Source organism: Scyliorhinus canicula, chromosome 20 (genome assembly GCF_902713615.1).
Source record: "Scyliorhinus canicula chromosome 20, sScyCan1.1, whole genome shotgun sequence".
NCBI classification, from domain to species: Eukaryota; Metazoa; Chordata; class Chondrichthyes; order Carcharhiniformes; family Scyliorhinidae; genus Scyliorhinus; species Scyliorhinus canicula.
This window is the reverse complement of record NC_052165.1, coordinates 45,130,341-45,150,301: the sequence shown is the minus strand read 5'-3', so window position 1 is coordinate 45,150,301 and position 19,961 is coordinate 45,130,341. Positions and strand designations below refer to the sequence as shown.

At 49.0% G+C, this 19,961-nt stretch overlaps 1 protein-coding gene across 2 annotated transcripts in view; it reads left to right on the top strand.

Annotated features, from left to right (window-relative positions):
• Positions 1–12,054: 12,054 nt before the first annotated feature.
• The window catches only part of scyl2 (SCY1 like pseudokinase 2), a 101,949-nt gene continuing 94,042 nt past the window's right edge, over positions 12,055–19,961 (top strand). For both annotated transcript variants that reach the window (XM_038780195.1, XM_038780194.1), the window contains exon 1: positions 12,055–12,196. The gene's annotated coding sequence lies outside the window, so the exon portion shown is untranslated. The remainder of the gene's footprint in view (positions 12,197–19,961) is intronic.

The window sequence follows — 19,961 nt, the reverse complement described above, 5'->3', positions numbered from 1 at the left end:
ACCAAGCCTCTGAAACAGTCTCTCCTGGTTCAGCGAAGGTACAAAACAATGGCTAGAATTCTCCCTTCTGAGGACTAAGTCCCCACGCTAGCGTGAGAACCGGTGACAACCACTCCGGCGTCAACAGTCCCCGAAAGTGCGGCGTATTTTGGTGCTTGCACGGGGGTTTCCTTCTCTGCACCGGCCATGGCGGAGCCCTACAGGGGCCGGTGAAGAAGGAAGTGCCCCCAAGGAACAAGCCCGCCCGCAGATTGGTGGGCCCGATTGTGGGCCAGGCCACTGTGGGGGGCCCCACTCCCCGACGATGCCCCCCCTGACTTACCTGCTAGGTCCAACCGGTACATGAGTCGAGTGATTCATGCTGGCGGGATTGGCCAAAAACGGATGGCTGCTTGGCCCATCGGAGCCGGAGAATCGGCGGGGGGCCGTTGCCAATGGCCCCGACCGGCGGGGCGGGATTCGTGCGACACCCCCCGCCCCCCCCCCCCCCCCCGGGGATTCTCCAACCCGATGGGAGGTTAGAGAATCCCGCCCAATATCTTTTTAGAGGAGATTATCTGCCATCGGACGTGGCTCTAAATGTTAACAGGAATAGGCCTCCACGTGTCGGATGACGGAGAACTAGCCTGTCTGACTTTTTGATCGTAAAACTAGATTCCCACCCCAATGAGGGTGCTAGCCGTTGTACGCTTTTGTCTGTTTGATATTCCACTCTGTGGATTCTGTTGTCTACCTCTCTTAAATTCCTTGTCGTTAGAATTTATCATTTGCATAGCCCCCACTGATCTGTGGTAAACAATGTTTCTGATATGGCCATTCTCACCCCACCGTCTCTAGCCTCCTGCTTTTCTAGTTACTGGGCAAATCAAATCTCATTATTCCTCCAGATGGCGCGGTGGTTAGCACTGATGCCTGTGGTTCTCCCTGTGTCTGTGTGTCAACCTAAAGTTGTGCAGGATAGGTGGGTTGGCCACACTAAATTGCCCCTTAATTGGAAAAAAAATAATTGGGTACTAAAAAAAAATCCTCTGGATACCAGCTTGTCATGTTACTTGTCTGTCATTTTATTTTCATCTCAAGTTCACTGTCAATCTCGTTAACCTGCCACATTCCTAACAGAAAATAGGAGTATATATAGAGATTTGTATCCGACAATCTTGACCTTGATGTACAGGGAGCAACTTCAAATTTTGTGTATGACAAGAATCTTGTAAGTATTGCAAACTGTGAAGATGAGGGTGTCGGACTTCCAAAGGACATGGGCAAGTTGGTGGAATGAGCGGACAGGTCGCAGATGAAGTTCAGACTTGAGAAATGTGAAGTGAGTCATTGTTTAGGAAGAGCACAGGGATGATATAAAGGGCACAATTCTAAAATGAATGGGAGCAGTGAGACCTGGATGTTTCTATGTATGTCAATGCAGGTGTTAAGACAGGTGGAGAGTGTAGTTAATAAAGCATATGGTATCTATTGACGGGCTTAAGGTACAAGAGCAAGGAAGTTATGTTGAACTTATTGAAGACACTAACAACCTCATCTGAACTTCACACTTTGAGAAGGATATGAAGGCATTGGAGAGAGCTGAAAATGTTCATGAGAATGAAGTGTGCATGGTAGCACAGTGGATAGCACTGCTGCCTCACAGCATTAGCAATCTGGGTTCGGTTCTGGCTTTGAGTGACTGTTTAGAGTTTGCATGTTCTCCCTGTGTTTCCGTGGGTTTCTTCAAAGTGTTCCAGTTTCCTCCCACAGTCCAAAGATGATCAGGTTAGGTGGATTGGCCATAATCAATGCCTGGGGTTACAGGGATAGGGCAGAGGAGTGCACCTAGGAGTGCTCTTTTGGAGGGTCGGTGAAGACTAGCTGAATAGCCTCCTTTGGCACTGTTGGGATTCTCTGGAATGGTTCCAGGGATGAGGAACTTCACTTGCAAAGTTAGATTGGAGAAAATAGGACTGTTTTCCTTTGAAGAAAAGGCTAAGGAGATTTGAAAGAGGTATTTTAATCATGAGGGGTCTGGACAGGATAGATACGGAGAAACTATTCCAACTGGAACGGATCGAGAGCATGAGGGCACGGATTTAAAGTCATTGTCAAAAAAGCAAAACAATATGAGAATGTTTTCTCGCAGCGAGGGCAGCATGGTAGCACAGTGGTTCGCACAGTTGTTTCACAGCTCCTGGGTCCCAGGTTCGATTCCCGGCTTGAGTGTCTGCACGTTCTACCCGTGCCTGCGTGGGTTTCCTTCGGGTGCTCTGGTTTCCTCCCACTGTACAGAGATGTGCAGGTTAGGTGGAGTGGCCATGCTAAATTGCCCTTAGTGTCCAAAAAAGGTTAGGTGGGGTTACAGGAATAGGGTGCTCTTTCCAAGGGATGGTGCAGACTCGATGGGCTGAGTGGCTTCCTTCTACACTGTAAATTCTATGAGTGGTTAAGGCCTGCATTGCACTGCCTGAGAGTGGTGGGAGACAGGTTCAATTGAGGTATTCAAAAGAAAATTATCCATTTTATTTCATGAACTATGAACTTGTTCACAAGTCTGTTGTGTGGCACTAAATATTTTGGAAGTCCACATCAACTGCATTACCTGCACCAACCCCCTCATTCCACCAAAATGCCCGTGTTCTTTTGAAGTACTACACTATTCCCCTCAGTTATCTGAGAAGGAAGAACACGCATGGTTGTGGAGAGATGGCACAAAGCGAATTTCTCATTCTGAGATCTGGTACAGACATGATGGGCCAAATGGCCTCCTGCACAGTGACAATTCTGTGATTCTATTAACACCTTTTGTGGAAATGGAGAATTGGACTTCAGACTGCTGCATACAAAATTTTAACCTGATGTAATTATGGTTCTATTTTGATAGAAATGATACCATTCTCTGTTCAAATACAAGTAGAAATTCACTTTCACCAGACGAGAAGATTTAAGAAATCTAAACAAAAAAGTGCAAATGTGTTGGACAGTGGGTATACATTGAGTGGTTAGCACTGCTGCCTCACAGGGACCTCGTTTTAATTCTAGCCTTGTCTGATTTTGTGTGTGTGGAGTTTGCATGTTCTCACCATGTCTGTGTGGGTTTCCTCCGAATGCTCCAGTTTCCTCCCACAGTCCAAAGGTGTGCAGGTTAGGTGGAATGGCCATGCTAAATTGCCCCTTAGTGTACAAACATTAGGTGGGGTTATGGGAATAGGGCAGAGGCATAGGCCTGGGTATGATGCAGAGCATTCGTGCAGACTCGATGGGCCGAATAGCTTCCTTTTCTGATTCTAATGGTACCACTGGGGCCATAAATGCAAGATTGTTAATATTTCCGAAAGGAAAACTAGGACAATTTCTTCGATCAGAGATGATGCAATTGAGGTGAATTGCTTGGGTGCGAGTGGCACGGTGGTGCAGTGGTTAGCACTGCTGCTTCACGGTGCCGAGGACCCGGGTTCTAACCTGGCCCCGGGTCACTGTCTGTGTGGAGTTTGCACATACTCCCTGTGGCTGCGTGGGTTTCACCCCCACAACCCAAAGATGTGCAGATGGGTAGACTGGCCACCCTAAATTGCCCTTTAATTGGAAATGAAAAGAATTGCGCACTTTAAATTTTTTTTTAAATGCTTGGGTGCTTTGAAAACGAAACTCAGAATCATTCCTGTGCAGGAGGCCATTCGGCCCATTTTATCAGCACCGGCTCTCCAAATGTAATGAACTTTGTACTATTCTCCTCGTAACACTGCACAGTCTTAAATCTCTTTTGAATGCGTCAATTGAACTTGCCTCCACCACAACCTCAGGCAGTGTGATCCAGATCTTTACTCGCTGTTTGAAAGAGATTTTTGGATATTGATGTAGGAGGGGTTTCAAGACCTGTGAATTGAGTCAGCTTCAACGTGGTGTTATTCCCTGTGGCTCAACTCAGTACAGAGAGGAATAAACACGACAACCTGGACAAGATTACTTAATTAATCAAACTTATTACCTGTACAGGGAGAACAGACTGGATATCTGTCAAGACCTGTTCTGCCGAATAAAGACCAGAACACTATTTATACAACGTTCAAAAATCAATAGCTCACCTCAGTTGGACGCAATCCAATCCCTGAAGCTGCTACTTTTAAAATTATCCAATAGAATTGCAAGCAGTGTTTAAAATTCACCCAATAGAATCGCAGGCAGCGCATGATTGATCCTCATCCTGACGGCTTGTACAATCCCAGCAGCTTTCTAACTGTTTGTGAGAAACCGAACAACAGAACCAGCACCCTGAATTGTTTCACAAAGACAAGGGGCGGAATTCTCCGACCCCCCACAGGGTCGGGGAATCACCCGGGGCTGGTGTAAATCCCGCCCCCGCCGTGGCCGGAATTCTCCGCCACCCAGGAATCGGCGGGAGTGGGAATCACGCCCCGTCGGTCGGCATGCCCCCCGCGATGGGCCGAAGTCCTGCCGCTGATGGGCCAATCCCGCCGACGTGGGCAGCACGGTAGCATTGTCGATAGCACAATCGCTTCACAGCTCCAAGGTCCCAGGTTTGATTCCGGCTTGGGTCACTGTATGTGCGGAGTCTGCACATCCTCCCCGTGTGTGCGTGGGTTTCCTCCTGGTGCTCCGGTTTCCTCCCACAGTCCAAAGATGTGCAGGTTAGGTGGATTGGCCATGATAAATTGCCCTTAGTGTCCAAAATTGTCCTTAGTGTTGGGTGGGGTTACTGGGTTATGGGGATAGGGTGAAGGTGTTAACCTTGGGTAGGGTGCTCTTTCCAGGAGCCGGTGCAGACTCGATGGGCCGAATGGCCTCCTTCTGCACTGTAAATTCTATTCTATGATAAACCACCTCTGTGCCGGCGGGATTGGCGGCGCGAGCGGGCCCCTGGGGTCCTGGGGGGGGCGCGGGGCGATCGGATCCCAGGGGGTGCCCCCACGGTGGCCTGGCCCGCGATCGGGGCCCACTGATCGGCGGGCGGACCAGTGCTGTGGGGGCACTCTTTTTCTTTTTCTTCCGCCGCCATGGCCTCCACCATGGCGGAGGCGGAAGAGACCCCCACACCGCGCATGCGCCGGTGGTGACGACAGCGGCCGCTGACGCTCCGGCGCATGCGCGGAATCACGCCGGCCGGCGAAAACCTTTCGCCCAGCCCCGACACCGGCTGGCGTAGCGCCAAAGGCTGTTGGCGCCAGTCGGCGGAGCGGGAGCCAGTCCAGCGCGGGCGTAGCCCCTAAAGGTGCGGAGAATTCTGCACCTTTGGGGAGGCCCGACGCCGGAGTGGTTGGCGCCACACCGCTACGCCGGGACCCCCGCCCCGTCGGGTAGGGGAGAATTTCGCCCAAGATGTCAGAAATAATGTCCTTTTGGTCAAGTTAGCTATCCTAAATCCCATTTGATTACTTATTACTGCTGTGCCCTAAAAATACATGTTTAATGGTTAATAATGATTACGCAGTCTGATAATTCATCTCAATCCTTAATAAAATAACTTATGTAAAACTACTCTAGTGGCATGCTAACTATTCAGTCTTAAGAGGTATCATCGCTGAATCCCCTTCAATTCCCCTGTTGGCCCTTGGCTAGCCCAAGAATAGGCCATTAAAGAAACATACTGAATGTGCAAGAGTCCGGTTGATGTGTGGAATACTCAAGAGGTAAGAGCTGTAACAGTTCCTCTTCAACTAGGGGGCGACAGACTGTCTGCCATTTCCTTATGCGACATCTGAGGCATCAGAGCGTAATAAAAAAGACGAACAATATAAACAGCCGCAAAAGTACAAAAATGTGCGATATAGTACGTATCCATGGATGATTATTGGCGTTCAGTCCCCAATTCCATATTTTAGAGAAAAAGTTCTGTGACTGAAACAGTTCCGCAGCCTTCTTGGCGTGAGTCTGGATGAGCTCCCGCTCCTTGTTCCAGAGGTGGTCAATTTGTGTTGCCTACTTCCGAAGTCCTTCCCGATCGGCCCGCAAGCGCGGGATGCGTGGAAGTCCCTTCTGGACATATCGGTGAATCCGCTGGTCATCGTCAGTTCCCTCAAGGTCATCCGTGTCCATGATGGACACATCCCTCTATGGAGTCAGTTCATGTTGGCCAATGGTAATAGACTCAGATAAATTGGTTATAGCAACATTATACCCAGGCAATTCATACACAATGCCTCTCTTGGTATAATTGTTATACGACGTAACTCATTAATTGATGTCTGATATGGCTTCAACTGTTTAAGTGCCTTCCACACAAGCTGATTGACTTTCTGGCTAAGGTCTGTAGCCGTTTCCGCATCCTCGTATATATCCTGAACTGCAGCCCTTTCATAACCTCAATCCCTTCACTTATCTCCGCAATGTCAAGGGTGTTCGGTTCCACTATGTCTCTCTGTTGTCGCTTATATATTTTCCATCAACTCCTGTCCAAAATCCCCCTCTCCAAGGCTACAAACAATCCTGACCACAGCAATAGACATAGTGGAACTAAATGCCCTTGACATTGTGGAGATAAGTGAAGGGATTGACGTTATGAAAGGGCTGCAGCAATAGACTGGTAAATGTAGGTTGGCGAGATCAATCATAACTCTTATAGGTCCATATCCTGATACTATCATCACTGATTTATCAGTGAGGATCAGAACTAACCCGTGTACAGTGGTGGCTAGTGATATGCTCATCATATTCGGGCTTTGGGGTTGTCCTTGGACTCGTGGCTGTAATCGAGCCAGAGCTCGCCGGTGTTACAGTGGTGGTGGTAGGCTTCGGCCTGTGGAGTCCTTGCTTCCTATAATATCCCACCCGATTCTCGGACTCCTGCGCTGACTGGCTGCTTACCTCACTTCCCCGATACAAAGCTGTTAATCTATCACATATCATCTCATGATTTTCGTACAGTTAGGTGCCTGGCAGGGATCTATACAGTGAATTACCAAACTGTCCCCCATAACTACCATTTCATAATCGGGTGATTTGGGCCACCGATGGCATGTAGCGTTCCCTGATCAGTCATTTTAAAAACAATGTAATCCTGCCTGGGGGCAAAGATCCTGCGTCCTAGCTTTCCGTATCACCTGTAACTCCCATGATCCTGGGTTCCCAACTGATATATGGCCCAGGTATTCTGGAATTGCACGTAATTCGTATGAGCTGCCCCGCAGGGACACATGTATTTTTCATACATCCTGAGTCCCATCGTAATGAAAACCTATACCACTCCTCCCCTTTGCATCTCTCATAACATTAACAGCATCCCGACGACCCGCATAACATTAGAATACATGTGATCACTGGACTTGGCTTCAGAAATGTCCGGCTCCTTCCGCGTCCCTGGTGAGGTGGACGATGTTGATGGTTGCAACCAGAGATGAGATGGGATCCTGAGGTGTGCTAGCAATAGAATCCTGTCGGAATATGGGCAGCACGGTAGCATGATGGTTAGCATAAATGCTTCACAGCTCCAGGGTCCCAGGTTCGATTCCCGGCTGGGCCACTGTCTGTGCGGAGTCTGCACATCCTCCCTGTGTGTGCGTGGGTTTCCTCCGGGTGCTCCGGTTTCCTCCCACAGTCCAAGGATGTGCGGGTTAGGTGGATTGGCCATGCTAAATTGCCCGTAGTGTCCTAAAAAGTAAGGTTAGGGGGGGGGAGTTGGGTTACGGGTATAGGTTGGATACGTGGGTTTGAGTAGGGTGATCATGGCTCGGCACAACATCGAGGGCTGAAGGGCCTGTTCTGTGCTGTACTGTTCTATATTCTATATAATAAACAAACTCCTTCCGGCACTCAATTAGTATTATATCATTCGCATCAATGCCACTCCTTCCTCGTATACATCCTCTCCGTGCCTTAGTCCCATATCCTGAGCCACTCTGGTGGCCCATGGACAAATCCAGATAAGACCCATTATACGTGCAGCAGCTGGCAATGCATGGCGACCCCCCGCTACTTGGGTTCGCCAACCCACCGGAAGGTTCTCTCAATCTTTGTGACTATGGGATGACTCATGTGGGTATGATTTCAACTGCGTCCAGTGCCGCCACCGTGAACTGGGTTTCTCGTGTATTAAGGCACATATTTGTCCAGCGATGATTATTGCATAGGGTCCCTCCCATCAAACCCCTGGTCCCTTTTTACTTGTCATGAGTTTGACCACGACCCTATCCCCTGGTGTCGGTAGTTTTGGGGTATCCTTTCCAGTCAGTTTGGTCCAATCTCTATGCTGTTGCTGTGCAATTACCTGACAATTAAGGGCATGCAGGCGGTTCACCAGATATTGCATACATTGGAGTACAGTGCCTCTGTTTATCTCAAGTTCTGCTCCTCCAGTTATCACCTCCTCCAGGAGGTGCATTGCTCTTCCTGTCATTAACTCAAAAGGGGTTAGACCCGTTCCCCGGGCGGGGAAGGCTCTTTGTCGCAGCAATTTTGCAGGCAGGGCCCGTACCCAATTATTCCCTTCTTGCAATATAGCTTTGGCTCGGCTATTTTCAAGGATTGGTTCATCCGCTCTACCATTCCCGAGCTTTGAGGATGGTGTGGGATGTGGAATCTTTGCTGGATGCCAAAAACAGCACAAGCTAGGGCAGCACGGTGGCACAGTGGGTTAGCCCTGCAGCCTCACGGCGCCGAGGTCCCAGGTTCGATCCCGGCTTTGGGTCACTTTCCGTGTAGAGTTTGCATATTCTCCCCGTGTTTGCGTGGGTTTCGCCCCCACAACCCAAAGATGTGCAAAGTAGGTGGATTGAACACTAAATTGCCCCTTAATTGGAAAAAATTGAATTTGGTACTCTAAATGTATAAAAAAAAACCACAAGTCTCCCTCATGACTTTCCCCATGAAATGGGCTCCTTGGTCAGAATCCAGTTGAAGTGGCACAACCCACCTTGGTATTATTTCATTAGCCAATACCAAAGCCACGGTACTAGCGGTGGCGTCCTTACATGGGAATGCTTCCACCCACCGGGTGAATTGATCTACAATCACCAAACTGTATGTTCTACCCTGTACCCAAGGCAAAGGCCCAGTAAAATCTAGTTGCAAATTTCCCCATGGTCCCTTGGGCCGAGGCTGACTTCCCATTTATCTTGCAGGAACGGCCTGGTTCCACCAGTGTGCACTGTATGCATCACTGGCAGAATTTGGCCACATCCCTGTCCATTCCCTTCCACCACCAATATTCCTTTAATAGTTTGATCATATTGTCTCTCCCTGTGTGCGCTTGTCCATGGTATATGTCAGTGATATAACAGTGATTGTTGCACGGCCTCGGAGGTTATTATCGTTCCCTCTCTCCTCCACATTCCATTGTGGCCTATCCATCCCCCGTTAGTCCTCCACCCCCCCCTTTTTCTCTACTAGTGCTTATTCTTGCACCTGCCTTATATCAATATCAGCATTGCCTGCGGCCTCCATGGCTGCTATTCCTGGAGTCTGCAGCCCCACCTGTTCTTGCTCGAATAGGTCTCTCGCAGCCTGATCGGCCCAACTGTTACCTTACTGCGCAAAATTCTCAATTCTCCGACAGGCCTAGACCTTAATCACAGCTGCTACTAAGGGCTATCGGGCGGCCAGGATCAAGTCCCTGATTAAACTCTCATGCTCTATGTGTCCTCCACTGGAGGTCACAAACCCCCGCCTTCTCCAAGCTGTCATATAGTCATGAACTACGCCAGAAGCGTCCCGACTGTCAGTGTACACATTGATTCGCTTTCCCTTGCCCCATTCCAGGGCCGTTGTTAGAGCTATTAATCCAATTATTTGTGCTGCGTGGTTCCCGGGGATCTGCTCTGCAATCAACTCACCTTCAGTATCCACTATGGCACATGCCGTACGGGGCTCCCCTCCTATATACCTCCTTGCTCCATCCACATACAAGTTGCTCACTCCCTCTCCCACCAGTGGCTCTTCTGCCAAGCCTCCACTAGTGTCCTCCTCTACTTCCACAGCAAATTCATGCGCGAAAATATGCCGCGCGTAGACTTCGTTTACAGGCCGCACGTATAGTCGGTCGAGCATAGCAGGGCCTCGGTGTACGAGTCGGTACTGTTGAGTTGCGTAGAGATGCGATGGCTCACCCGTGCGTGCAGTAGACTGAGTTTCTGCTCGTCAGTAGTAGCGGAGGTAGTCGACGCAGCTAGGTCGGCCTTGAAGTACCAAAGCCAGTGTAGAAAGATTTCCTTCGCTTCTGCAGCCTGCAGGTCGAGTTCTAATCAAAATGGTTTGAGGGCCGATTCCATAGTGGTTTTCTTCAGTCTATTAAATTGATGTGACCATCAATTCACTCGAGACACGAGAGGAAGTAAACTGTGGCTTTAATAGACTTACAACTGAGCATGCCTGCGACCAGAAGAACTGAGAGCAGACTCACAAGGCTGCAGCACTTTATACTTCCGGTAGTGGGAGGGGCGGAGCAATGTGCGGAGCCCTGTACAAGCTCCTCATCTCCCCCTGTGGGCAGAGCCGCTCAACGGCTCACAGAGCCCACAGGGACACAATGCTATACAGTGTGAATTAAGCAGTACATTCACCACAAGCCAACCATGGGGAACCTTATCAAACGCTTTACTGAAATCCATATACACCACATCAACGGCATTACCCTCGTCCACCAGTTTGGTCACCTTCTCAAAGAACCTAATAAGGTTTGTGAGGCACGACCTACCCTTCACAAATCCGTGTTGATTATCCCTAATCAAATTATTCCTTTCTAGATGATTATAAATCCTATCTCTTATAATCCTTTCCAAGACTTTGCCCACAACAGAAGTAAGGCTCACTGGTCTATAGTTACCCGGGTTGTCTCTACTCCCCTTCGTGAACAAGGGGACATTTGCTATCCTCCAGTCTTCTGCCACTATTCCTGTAGACAATGATGACATAAAGATCCAAGGCAAAGGCTCTGCAATCTCCTCACTAGCTTCCCTGAGAATCCTAGGATAAATCCCATCCGGCCCAGGGGATTTATCTATTTTCACACTTTCCAGAATTGCTAACACCTCCTCTTTATGAACCTCAATCCCGTCTGGTCCAGTAGCCTGTATCTCAGTATTCTCCTTGACAACACTGTCTTTTTCCTGTGTGAATACTGACAAAAAATATTAATTTAGCATCCTTGGCGGTGTAATGGGGGGGGGGGGGGAGGAGGGAGTGTGAACCCCCTGGCCAGGGCGGAGCACTGGGGGGGGGAGGGGAAAGAGAGTGAAGCCCATGGCTGTGTAATGGGGGCAGGGGGGGAGGGAGTATGAACCCTCCCTGGCCAGGGCGGAGCACTGGGGGGGGGGGGGGGGGGAGGGGAAAGAGAGTGACGCCCATGATGGTGTAATGGGGGGGGGGGCAGGGTGAACCCCCCCTGGCCAGGGCGGAGCACTGGGGGGTGAGTGAAGCCCATGGCGGTGTAATGGGGGGTGGGAGGAAGTGTGAACCCACTGGCCAGGGCAGTGCACTGGGGGGTGAATGAAGCCCGTGGCGGTGTAATGGGGGGTGGGAGGAAGTGTGAACCCCCTGGCCAGGGCAGTGCACTGGGGGGTGAGTGAAGCCCATGGCGGTTTAATGGGGGGTAGGGGTGGGAGGACGTGAGAAGCCTCCTGGCCAGGGCGGTGCACTGGGGGGGAAGAGTGATGCCCATGGCGGTCTAATGGGGAGAATGTGAACCCCCCCCCCCCCGGCCAGGGTGGTGCAATGGGGGGGGGGGGGGCAGTGTGAACCCCAGGACAGTTTCTCTGGATCAGGTGGAGATACCTGGGCCATCCCCGGCCAGGATGGTGCAATGGGGGGGGAGGGGCAGTGTGAACCCCAGGACAGTTTCTCTGGATCAGGTGGAGATACCTGGGCCATCCCCGGCCAGGGTGGTGCAATGGGGGGCTGGGGGGGGCAGTGTGAACCCCAGGACAGTTTCTCTGGATCAGGTGGAGATACCTGGGCCATCCCCGGCCAGGGTGGTGCAATGGGGGGGGAGGGCAGTGTGAACCCCAGGACAGTTTCTCTGGATCAGGTGGAGATACCTGGACCTTCCTGTACCTGCAGCCACGCCCCTTGAGAGTCAGGTCACGTGTGTGGGCGCAAGCGGAAGTGAGGTACGCGGGCTGGGGGAGGGGCAGTGTTGTGATGGCGAAAATGCCGGCGGTGGCGCCGTTCTCGCTGTGAGCTCGCCCGGGACGGAGCGAGGCGGGCGGGCCGCGAGTTGTACAGCCTCTCACCGTCTGACAGTCCAACCGCCTGGAAGGCTCAGGTAACACCCACTTCACTCTTTAACCGGCCGCTGCTAAAGGCCACAGCGGCCTAGCCTGCCCGGGGGGGAGGACGGGCCTGGTTATAGGTGAGAGGAGGCCAGGGGCAGGCAGGCAGGCAGCCGAGAGCCGGACAATGAGGAACTATCGTTGTAAACTGTGACAGAGAGTGAGGCTGAGTCACACACCGGGAGCTGGCACTATGAGCAGTGCGGACAGGGCTTAGTCGGAGTGCGGAGTCGGAGATGGACGCCCGGATCCGCGAGTGGGACACGGGGTCGGTGTTACAGATCAGAGACGCTGTGTTGGCATTCGGATGAGAGAACAGGGTATGTGGGAGACTGGATTAGAGATCTGTGACCTGGGGTCAAGAGATCTGTGACCTGGGGTCAAGAGATCTGTGACCTGGGGTCAAGAGATCTGTGACCTGGGGTCAAGAGATCCGGAATTGGGAGTTGATGGAGATTGTCAGCTGTGGAATGCACTGCCTGGGATGGTGGCAGAGGCGGGTTGCCTTACATCCTTTTAAAAAGTACCTGGATGAGTTCTTGGCACGTCATAACATTCAAGGCTATGGGCCAAGTGTTGGCAAATGGGATTAGGTAGGCAGGTCGGGTGTTTCTTATGTGTGGGTGCATTCTTGATGGGCCGAAGAGCCTTTTTGTGCTTCTGTCAACAAACAGCACTTTCGTTTGAGGCTAGTAGCTTCAAGTCCCAGTCTCTCTTTGAATCTGGACTCCAATCTGACACTTGAGTGCAGTACTGCACCATCAAAGGTACTGCCTTTCCGATGAGACCGTTAAGCAGAGGCCCTATCTGCCTTTTTGGGTGTAAGTAAAAAAATAACAGTAGCCAAATGACCTACTTCTGCTCCAGCATCTTGTGCTCTAACTGCAGGGGGATTCTCCCTGTTTTCTGGGAATTTTGTTTTTATCTCTCATCAACATTAAAACAGATAACCTGGCTGTGGTTTCTGGGAGTTTACTGTTCACAAACTGGCTGCAGTATCACAGTGGCAATATTTCATTGGCTGTAAAGCATTTTGGAATGTTCTCCCCAGGAACAGATCTTTATTACCTTGATACCCCTCACACCTCCCATCTCCAAAATCTCCCATCCAACCTTCCCTGGCTCAAACCTATGATTTCCCTCTAATCGGTATCTCCCTTGACCATTACGTGCTTCCCCAAATCTTCAGTGTTGCCACCACCACTGGACTCTCCGAGTACTTTCCTGACGCCGACGGAAGCAATGCTGTTGCCAGCGCCATTCTCTGTGTTTGTTGCCCACTCGTAATATAATAGGTTTGGAAATGACTTGGGTGAAAAGACTGGCAGGCTCTGGAACAAAAACAAAATTTGAGGCAACACATTCATTGCTTGCACCCAACCTGCCAATGACAGAGGAAGATTGTCCCTCCCACCATGCCAAGTCAGCCTCGCCCTTTCCACCAAGCTATTGTACCTATGGAGCCCCTTCACCCAATCCTGTGCCAACTGCACCCGGAAATACCTGAAGTGAGTTGCTGCCCTTCAAAATGACAGACCCCCCATTCCTGGTTGGGACACCATAAAATTATCACCTCTAAATTTCGTTTATAATCCGAAAACGTCCCGAATCGTTGAAGAAGTCCCATTATGTTCCCCACCAATGTAATCTGCTCTGAAATGTACAACATTAGATCATCTGCATAGAAGGATACGCTATGTTCCATCCCCATCGACAGTCCCGATCTCCTTAGAGCGACGGCTAATAGTTCTATTGCTAATGCAAATAGCACGAGGTATTTAGGACACCCCTACCTGGTAACCGGGTGCAGAGCAAAGGACCTCTAGCTCATATTATTTGTGCAAACACTGTCCAACGGCTCTCTATACAAGAGCCGTACCCACTCCGTAAACCTCGGCCCAATCCCAAATCTCTCGAGGATCGTCATCAAGTATCCCCCTATGCCACCTGATTGAAAGCCTAGAGTACACAATTATATTTTCCAGTTAAGGGGCAATTTAGAGTGGCCAACCTACCTACCCTGCACATCTTTGGGTTGTGGGGATGAAACCCAAGCAATACAGGGAGAATGTGCAAACTCCACACAGTGAGTGACCCAGGGCAAGGATTGAACCTGATCTCGGCGCCGTGGACAGCAGTGCTAACTGCTGCACCACTGTGCTGCCCTGACTATCATACCTGGTGTATAGTTTTCTGATGTTATTGCCCACTATATACCAGATTTGCAAGCCATTCTCAATCTCTTGCTCTGAATATTTTTGCAAGGCGAAGAACAAGTTTTGATGTTAAAAAAGACTTGGATGTGCTCATACAAGGAGTGCAAAATTTAACATACAGGTGCAGCAAGCAATTAGGAAGACAAATGGCATGTTGGCCTTTATTGCAAGAGAATTGGATTATAGGAATAATGAAGCCTTACTGGAGTTGTACAGGGTTTTGGTGAGACCATACCTGGAGTACTGTCTATGGTTTTGGTCTACATATTTGAGGAAGTATACACTTGTCTTGGAGGCAGTACAGTGAACATTTTGCTATACTGATCCCTGGGATGAAAGGGTTGACCTATGGTGAGATGCTGAGATCATTGGGTCTATTTTCTCTGGTGTTTCGAAGAATCAAAAGTGATCTCACTGAAATGTGCAAGATTTTGAAAGGGCTTGATAGGGTAGATGCTGAGAGATTGTTTCTGCTGGTTGGCACAGTCTCAGGATAAGTGGCCAATCATTTGGACTGAGATGAGGATAAATTCCTTCACTGAAAGATTGTGAATCTTTGCAATCTTCTACCCCAGAGAATGCTCCATTGTTGAATATATTTTTGGGCGGACTGGATAGATTTTTGATCTTGGAATCAGGAGGTATGGTGAATCAGGTGGAGAATTGGGGTTGTAACCCAGAATCAGCCGTTGTATTGAAAGGCAGAGCAGGCTTTAGGAGCCATGTGGTTTACTCCTATTTCTTCTTCTCTTCAATTCGGCCTGACCGTAAATGTTGCCAAAACAAATGTCATATCAACTGATACCTAGAGAGCTAAATATTCCTCCCCTCCTACATGTTGAATAGAGACTGGATTACGTTGAACACTTCCCATACCGTCGCAACCACCTCTCTCAAAAGGCTACTATCGAGTGAATCCAACACTGGATCAGCTGCGCCAGTTCAGCTTTCAGCAAACTACAGCAACGTGTTTGACAACAAAAAGACCTCCGCAAGTCAAAGTCCTTGTATGCAGAGCAATTATCACCACACTTCTGTTAGAGACCGTTATTGAAGATGTTATAGCAGGACATTGAGAAAACTTAAAGACAATCGGGCAGATCCAACATGGTTTTATGAAAGGGAAACCATGTTTAACCAATTTATTGGTGTTCAGTTGCATATGCTGTGGACAAAGGGGAACCAGTGGATGTACTGTACTTTGTAGCACCTTATCAAATGCCTTCTGGAAGTCTAAGGTTATTGTGTAAAATAAAAGCTCACAGTGTGGATGGGTAACGTACTGGCATGGATTGAAAACTGGCTAGCTAATAGGAAATAGTTGGCATGAATGGTTTTTTTCTGGTTGGCAGGATGTGATGAATAGTGTGCCACAGAGTCAGTGCTTGGGAGTTCAAATTTTTGTTTTACAATTTATATAAATGACTTGTTGAAGGGACTGAAGACATGGTTGTCAAATTTGTTGATGACACGGTTAGGTCGGAAAGTATATTGTGAAGAGGTCGTAAAGAGGCTATGAATGGACATAACTCGGTTTAGAGAGTGGCTACGACTGTGCAAATGGAACACAATGTGGGCAAAGGATTGTGAATCTGGTATTCCCTACCCAGTGAAGCAGTTGAGGTTACCTCATTACATGTTTTTAAGGCAAAGGTAAATAGATTTTTGAACAGTAAAGGAATAAAAGGTGGCGATGAGCGGGTGGGTAAGTGGAGCCGAGTTCACAAAAACATCAGCCATGATCTTATTGAATGGGGGAGCAGGCTCAAGGGGCCAGATGGCCTACTCCTGCTCCTAGTTCTTATGTTCTAATGTTCAAATCTTCAAATGTGCAATTATCCATTTTGGCAGGAAGAATAAAAAGAAGCTTATTATCTGAATGGTGAGAGATAGCAGAGATGCAGAGGGATCTGGGTGTCCTGGTGCATGAATCACAATAGGTTAGTATACATGTACAGCAAGTAATTAGGATGCACGGTGGCACAGTGGTTAGCACTGCCGCATCACAGCTCCAGGAACCAGTGTTCAATTCCGGCCTTGGGTGACTGTGCAGAGTTTGTACTTTCTCCCCGTATCTGTGTGGGTATCATCTGGGTACTCCGGTTTCTTCCCACAGCCCAAAGATGTGCAGGTTAGGTGGAATGGCCAAGCTAAATTGCCCCTTAATGCCTAAACTTTTAGGTGGAGTTACTGGGGTATGGGGATAGGGAGGCGTGGGCTTAAGCAGGATGCTCTTTCCAAGGTGCAGACTCGATGGGCCAAACTGTTTCCTTCTGCATGTAGAGATTCTAAGGACAGCTAATAGAATATTATAATTTATTGCGAGGGGAATTTGATTAGAAAAGTATGGAGATTTCTTTTGTAGAAACTAGAATTAATTGAAATGAAAATCGCTTATTGTCACAAGTAGGCTTCAAATGACGTTACTGTGAAAAGCCCCTAGTCGCCACATTCCGGCGCCTCTTCGGGGAGGCTGTTACGGGAATTGAACCATGCTGCTGTCAAAGCCAGCGATTTAGCCCTGTGCTAAACAGCCCCAGCCCCAACTGAAGACAGATGAGAAGAATGATTTTGTCTGAGGGCCATGAGTCCCTGGATCTCTTTTCCTCAAAATAGTAGAAGCAGTCTTTGAATATTTTTAAGGCAAAGCTAGATAGATTCTTTATCAAGTCTTTATCAGAAACGTTATCAGGTGTAGTCAGGACTGCAGGGTTGAGATTTCAATCAGATCAACCAAGATCTAATTGAATGGCGATTCAGGCTAGAGGGGCCGATTGACCTCCTTCTACTCCTAATTTGTATGACTAGCAGTTTTAGGGTACAAGGTTAGAAGTGGAAATTGATGTCTTGTATGGAAGGAGCGTTTATCTTTCTATTTGTTTTATCACATTTATTTTCCTAGAACTGGGTATTAAAGAAAATAGGGTGTACTTTATTTTTAAACAAAACCTATGTGCACAGACTGACAAAACATTAAATTGTAGATTTGTATTGCACCTGTTCAATGGTTTTGTAATGTACTTCAGTTTGAAGATGAAAGTAGGTCTCGTGTTATAAGTTACATTATGCTGAACCAATATAAAGCTCTGGTTATGTCACAACTAATGGATTCCATCCAATACTGCCTACTGCACTTTAGGATAATATGTGCGGATCTTTGCGAGGGTGCAGAGGAGATTATCAGAATGGTTCCAGGGATTGGGGAAAGGAAGGAGTGGTATAGCTCCAAAGTTAGTTGGTAGAGCTGGGCTTTTCACATTGGGGCAAGGAGATCAGATAGAGTTGGTATGGTACAGTGGTTAGCACTGCTGCCTCACTGTGCTGAGGACCAGCGTTCGAACCTGGCCCTGGGTCACTCCATGTGGCGTTTGCACGTTCTCCACGTGTCTGTGTGGATCTCACCCCGGTTTCCTAAAGATGTGCAGGGTAGGTGAATTGGCCACACTAAATTGCCCTTAATTGGACAAAAAAAATTGGGTACTCTAAATTTATACAAAAAAAGGAGATTGGATAGAGATGTGCAAGACAGACAAAGAAAAGGCTGTTCCGTTAACTGATGGTGCAAGAACGAGGAATCGGATATGGTTCTGGGCAAAAGATTCAGGGGGATGTGAAGAAGAATGTAGAGCTCAGTGATGACCTGGAATTTGATGCCCATGAGGGTCTTGGAGGTAGTGACAATGTTTTCAAAAGAAAATTGGATGGGTACTTGAAGGAAATAAAATTGCAGGCCTACGAGGACGGCATAAGTGTTTGGGACTGACTGGACTACGCAGAAAGACAGCATAGACTCGATAGGCCAAATAGCAGCCTCCTGAATAGTAAATTGCTCTGAGGCTCAGCAAGCCTGCAGAGTAAAAGACCCTTTGATTTAAAAAAAAATCTACAGTACCCAATCCATTTTTTCCAATTAAGGGGCAATTTAGCACAGCCAATCACCTACCCTGCCCATCTTTAGGTTGTGGGGGCGAAACCCATGCAGACACGATTAGAATGTGAAAACTTCAAATGGACAGTGACCCAGGGCCGGAATTGAACCTGGGACCTCGGTGCCATGAGGCAGCAGTGCTAACCGCTGCTGCCCATAAAAGACCCTTTGTGACAGTTGTAAGCGATCAAGACACTCTCTAGCACAGAATAGCCCCTGTGCTGCCAGAGTTATGGACGAGTCATTTTTTAGCAGTGTAGTAGGTTAGCAGCACACGCTGGGGTCTGACCTTTGGATGGGTGGTGTTCAAGGGTACGAAGAAATCACTCGAACCGTTTAATCTGTTTGAGCATCAAGTTCTAAATGCCTACTTCCCTGAAGAATTTTAATAAAGGTTGTGTGCTTTATGGTCAGGTGTCCTTTTATTCCAGGCCTGCATTGCACATTCAGTCATGTCTTTAAAGAAAGTCAGAACTTTTTGAGCTCTGGATATCTCTCAATCAATGGGCTGGTTTTGAGTTGTATAATTCAGGAAAACTTTAAAAAAAAAAAAAAAAATTTTATTCAAATTTTCACAAAATAACAATAACAGAAAATACTAAGAACAGAAAGAACATATAGAGAACGTGTATACAAAAAAGAACAAATAAATTAATGCCCGTTATTAGCAAAGAACAAATGTAGCCTGGATTGACCCTGGATCCTACCACCCTCGATACCGTCCTTGCTACGCCCTTCCAAAATTCCCCCAGCGCTGGGCATGCCCAGAACATATGGGCATGGTTTGCCTAGCTCCTTGAGCACCTAATGCACCTGTCCTCGCTCCCAAAGAACCGGCTCATCCTTGTCCCGGTCATGTGAGCCCTATGCAGCACCTTAAACTGTATGAGGCTAAGCCTCACACAAGAAGAGGAGGTTCACCCTTCCTAGGGCGTCTGCCCACGTCCCCTCCTCAATCTCCTCACCCAGCTCCTCCTCCCATTTATTCTTCAGCTCCTCCACCGAGGCCTCGTCTACCTCCTGCATCACTTGGTACGTTGCCGAGATCCTCCCCTCTCCAGCCCACACCCCCGAGAGCACCCTGTCCTGGACCCCACGTGGCGGCAGCAGAGGGAACTCCGCCACCTGCCGCCTGACAAACGCCCTTACCTGCATGTACCTAAAGGTGTTCCCCGGGGGAGCCCGAACTTCCTTTCCAGCTCACCCGGGCTCGCAAACTTCCCGTCTACAAACAGGTCCCTCAACCTCCTGACAACTGCCCTGTGCCAACTCAGGAACCCGCCATCAATTCTCCCCGGGACAAACCGGTGGTTCCCCCGTATCGGGGACCCCATCGAGGCCCCCACCTCTCCCCGTGCCGTCTCCAATGCCCCCAAATTTTGAGGGTAGCCGCCACCACTGGGCTCGTGGTTTACCTCATTGGAGGGAGCGGCAGCGGCGTTGTTACCAGTGCCTCAAGGCTTGTGCCCATACAGGACGCCATCTCCATCCTCTTCCATGCTGCCCCTTCCCCATCCATTACCCACTTATGCACCATCGCTGCGTTGGCAGTCCAATAATACCCACAGAGGTTGGGCAGCACCAGCCCCCCCCCCCCCCCCCCCCCCCCCCCAA